The following is a 5,178-nucleotide window of genomic DNA, read 5'->3' on the forward strand; positions in this document are numbered from 1 at the left end:
TAAAAGAAAGAGGAAAGAAATCCTTCTATTTATTCAAATATTATATGCATATATGTTTTAAATAAAGACATTGAATTTATCAGAGATTTTCCCTGCATAGATTGAAATAGTTGTGAATGTTTTTCCCTTTTCATAATGCTGTTTGATTTTCTTGAGCTATTTTTCTGTTGTTGAGCCATCTTTTATTTTAGACACAATCCCTACAATTATATGTTTATTCTAGCCACTGTTGGATTCAGATGCCAATATTATATTTAGAACTTTTCCAAATATATCCATAATTTAAATCAGCCAATAATTTTCTTTTCCTGTACTGAATATTTTTCTATGAAATGTGGAGTGTTCTCTTTTTTGTAATTTGTGGATTAATAGCATACATTTCTTGAAAATGTGGTAGAACTAGTAAAATCACCCAGAAAAAGGGATATGGCTGAGTGTAAAGAGAAAAGCAGTGATATGTGTTTCCATATCTTTAAAGAATATTGGTCCATGGATATCATCTACAGTTTACCTTTACTTTCAATTTGTTTTAAACAAGTAAGCATTCATCAATGTACTAGGTAATAGGGCTTAGAATTTCAACATATTTTTGAAGATATAGTTGAATCCATAACAAAGGCATTCTTCTATATTTGTGTTAACATAACATAAATTTATTGACTCCTAAACTTTCTACCTAATCTCTCAGGTTACTATTGTCACTTGGACCCCATATAGATATTGTTAAAAGAGCAGAATGCTCTTCACCAGCTAATCTAAACTATTATTTGATTTCAAGAAGACCTCAGGGGGTAGTTTGGTTTAAGCACTAAGGTTTAGAGATGATCTCAGGGTAATAGTCTCAGGCGTTCATCCAGCTTCTCTGGCTCCTGAACGGTTAGAGTCTCTTAGAATGTTAATTTTGGCTCCACATTTCTACCCTTGTAATAGGGATTTTTCTATGGATTCTTCTTCATTGATAAAAATGTTCAATAATGGTAACTGGGCACCATTCAGTTCTTCCAAACTTGTGGGAAACAGGGCTGTGGTTCATGGAGGTAATTAAATACACATTCTCTATCCCTCTGCTATTTCTGAACCTCGTTCTTCCCATGTCTCTAAGTGAATGGAAAGCAACTGACAACATAGATGGCCAATTGAAAGCTTTTAAGACCCAGGGCACAATGCAGTGAACTAGGAGGTAGACCAAAAAAACTAAACACACGATTAAGCCAATTAACTAGAATGCCCAAAGAATCCATGACCGCAAATGTTCAAAACAAGGAATCAAATCCCATGTGATATTTGGTTGCCCCTAAGCAACCTCTACAACTACATTTTTTCCCTTTGTCATAGTTGTAAATAGATGCATCACAAAACTTTTGTCAGTTCAATTTTTATACGTGTATAACTTATTGAGTCCTAGTGGCACCATGGAATATGAGTTCGACTGTTAAATGCAAGGCTGTCAGTTCAAAACCACCTCTCTAGGAGAAAGACGGGCTTTCTACTCCCTTAAAGCACTCCAAAGTCTTCTCTCCCTCCGGTCTTAGTTCCCATTTCATTCTGAGAAAGTTGACAGCTTTACCCTCTCTTTTATTTCAATATTTGCTTCTTTTTCATAATCTCATTTAAGATTTATCTATTGTAGTAGTCTTTACAGAGAACTAGTGTTTGCTTTTTATTGGTATTTTCACTGTTTTTTGTTTCAGAAAATTACTGTGTATTATTTTTAAAATTTCTGTCCATATTTTAATTATTTTTTCTTCTACTAGTTTAGCTCCTTTTCTAACTTATTGAGTTGAATGTTTAGTTCATTATAATTAATTTTCTAGATAAATATGTTTAAATATATCAAATTTCTTTTATGTACTATATCCTACATACGTTCACATTTGCTTTCAGTGTAATTGTATGCTTCCATGTGTAAGTATTTTATAATTTACCATTTTAAACACCTTTGCTTCAAACAAATCAAAACAACACAATACAAAAACCACAAAATCACTGCTGTCATGCCTACTCTAATTCTTAGCAACCCCATGTAAGATTTCTGAAATTGTTCATCTTAGGGAAAGCAGAAAGCCTCACCTTTCTCCTACCTAGCAGCTAGCTGGTGGGTTTGAACTGTTGATTTTTTGATGCGCAACCTGGTGCTTAACCCACAGTGCCACTATGGATCATGAAATGGACTATATCATAGTTATGAAAAATAATATTATAAATATAGGAGTTATTTTAAGCAGTAATAGTATAATAGCTTTACATTTGTATTACATTACAGCCATAGAATATTGTCCCTGACTGTATTTATTCTTAGAATTTCATCGAGGCTTCCTTCACAGCCTAGCCATGGTGGCATCGTGGGCTACCTACTACACTGCTAACCAAAAAGCAGCAGTTTGAAAGCACCTGTCGTTCTGCAGGAGAAAGATGAGGCACTCTACCACTCTACTCCCATCAAGAGCTACAGTCTCAGAAAACAATGGGCAGTTCTACCCTCTCCTAGTTTCCTTTGAAGCCCAGAGCGCAGTTCAATTTGGTTAATGTTTCATGTGCATTTGAAAAAAAACCATATTGTTTTTTAATACCAAAATTATCTCTGCCTGCAAATATATATTTCTGGTTCCTGCTTAATAATCTTATTATTTAGTTAACTTTTTGTAGCTTAGTTTTTATTGCTCAATTACTCGACTACTTACTAATAGAAAAGAGTAATAAAGTCTCATTAGACAATTGCTAATTTGTATATTTATTTCATGGGTTTTGCCAATGATGCTTCTATATATTTTAAAGCTATTATCAATGTAAAAATGTTTCAGATGATCCTGTCTCCTTGAATAACTACTTTATTTATAACATATGATGCATTCCTACATAAAATTTATTTGTTTGAGATGAAGTTTCTCTTCCAAGCTTGTCTTTCTTCCTATATCTCTGTTATGTCTTTTTCCTTCCCTTTTCTTTTAATTAATAAAAACTCAAAAATAACAACAACAAACCTCACTGCCATTGATTCGATGTAACTCCTGGTGACCCTATAGGGAAGGGTTGAACTGCTCCTGTGGATTTCCGAACCCTGACATCTTTGCAGGAGTAGCAAACCAGTTGACTCTTATTTTTCGTTCTGGCTTTCAGTTCACTCTGAAAGGTTTTCTCTTTGGTAAATTAATATATTATTTTTCCTGTGATTTGCTCTTGTAGCATTATTAATTTTTGCATCTTGTGTTTTTCAGTTATATTTAAATATATAGGACCCTCCTTTTCTGCTTTTAATTTTACACATCAAACTCCGGATTGAAGACTTTTGTTCCTCAGCTAATTATATTTTATTATTTATGCTCATCATCTGTGTTTACTTCCCCTAATGCATTAGCAAGGGGTCCTGGTGGTGGTGTTGAGTAAGCATTGAGCCGCTAACTACATAGTTGGCAGGTAAAACGGACCTGCCACTTCTCTTGAGAAACACGAGGCTGTCTGCCCCTCTAAAGATTAAAAGCCGGGATTTTAGACCCTCTAAATGGCAAAAGAAGCTGCGGGGATGCGCTGAATGGGCGAGTTGAACGTTCAGAGCCTCTGTGGCCCTCACAGTCTGGTACCAAGACGACTCCACCGACATGCTTTGGAAGGAGTATGGGATCAATGTGCTTCCTGAATCCCCCCCCCCCCCCCCGCCTTGCTTCCCACGCAGTTTTACTCTCAGACACCTGCTGAGGTGGCACAGAGGAGGCTCTCCTTAGAGAAGTGCATGCACGTGGTTCAGCAAGGCCCTTTGCTTGGGAGCACTGAGACCTTCAGTGGTTTCCTGCCTGCAGCACAGTGGGAGACATAGCAGGGCCCGGCAGCAGAGGCTTCTTTGGAAGTGTTGCTCAGCAACAGGCAGAATAGTCTGGTCCAGTGCTAACTTCAGATCAAAGCAAGGATGCCCTGGAGGCTGTGGCTACAAAGCTGGATCTTCCCGATGACTTGATTGGACGCCTCAGTCTCTTTCTAGTTCGAGAAAATGACGATGGCATCTTTTCTTTGGCACAGAAGTTGCAAGCGGGTAAACTGCCTGGTGTGTCGGTTAAGAGGATAAGATTGTGCTAAGGAACATTATTGGGACTCTGCTGGAATGACGAGGTCACGGAGAACCGGGTGAGTCAGAACCTGTGTCACACTCGGACAGCATCCCAGATGGAGCGTGGGTGGATCCCAGTCACCAAGGAGCCGCACCAGCAGCTCAAGTCTCTGCAAGAAAAGGTCTCCAGGAAGGAGTCCCTGCAGGACCATGGCTTCCTACGCTTTGATGCCTGCCTGGCTGCCTTTCCATAAGAGGACTGCCCTGCGGGGGTGAGTGCTAGCAACAGTGAGCCTACTGGCCAGCAACTCCTGGAAGGCTCCTCCTGGGTCACCCAGTGTGCTGTGCTGGCGAGGGACCCCCTCTGTGCCACTGACCAGGGTAGGCAGGAGCACCCTGAAGCCAAGGACGCAGCCAGGTGTGCCTGGAACTAGCTTTCAAGTATGTCCCGAGCAAGGACCCACTCCAGCGGGTCCCCATCATCCGCTCCCAGACTCTGAGGATGAGCACTTGCTTGCAGTCCATGGTAGCTGAACTGATGGCAAACAAATCTGGTGGCAGTGTAGTAGGAAGAGGCTGGGCCACCAGGGAGTGCGGTGCACCCCAACGTGTTCAAAGAGTCAGCAAGCAGTGAAGTCCCCACTGCTGCTTGAGTCACCTGACACCTGCCAGTCCGGAAGTCCATGGTCAAACTTTCAAACAAGCTGAGTGCCATGAGCTCTCAGGGAAATGGCCGTCGCCGCACAGACATCCATGCGAGTGATGTCAAAGGCAGCATCACCTTCGAGGGCACTGGGGATGAGGATCTGTAATCTCCACTGCACGACACGCCTGAGGAAGACACCGAAAGTTGTCCTGCCAATGTGCTCCCTACAGCCCGGAGGATATACAGAAACTTACCCTGTGCTTCTGCACACCCCTTCCCCATCACCACACACTAGAGGTATTTTGCTTCCTACCTTTTTCTTCTTTTTTTTTCGGCCAGGACAGGGGCCTCCTAACCCACCTTCCCTCCCCCCTGGCCTGGCTGCACAAAAGACTGTCCCTTTCTTTTCCCAAGCTGGCCTGCAGTGCCAAACGAGCATTTAATATTTGGTACAGCGTCTGAGGGACCAGCGTTACCTGCCTTGGGGAGGAAC

At 41.0% G+C, this 5,178-nt stretch overlaps 1 pseudogene; it reads left to right on the top strand.

The window, feature by feature from the left end:
• The first annotated feature begins 3,529 nt into the window (after nucleotides 1-3,529).
• LOC142433241 (sorting nexin-17 pseudogene) lies at nucleotides 3,530-4,851 on the top strand (annotated as a pseudogene).
• The last annotated feature ends 327 nt before the right edge of the window (nucleotides 4,852-5,178 follow it).

Source organism: Tenrec ecaudatus, chromosome X, assembly GCF_050624435.1.
Source record: "Tenrec ecaudatus isolate mTenEca1 chromosome X, mTenEca1.hap1, whole genome shotgun sequence".
NCBI lineage: Eukaryota > Metazoa > Chordata > Mammalia > Afrosoricida > Tenrecidae > Tenrec > Tenrec ecaudatus.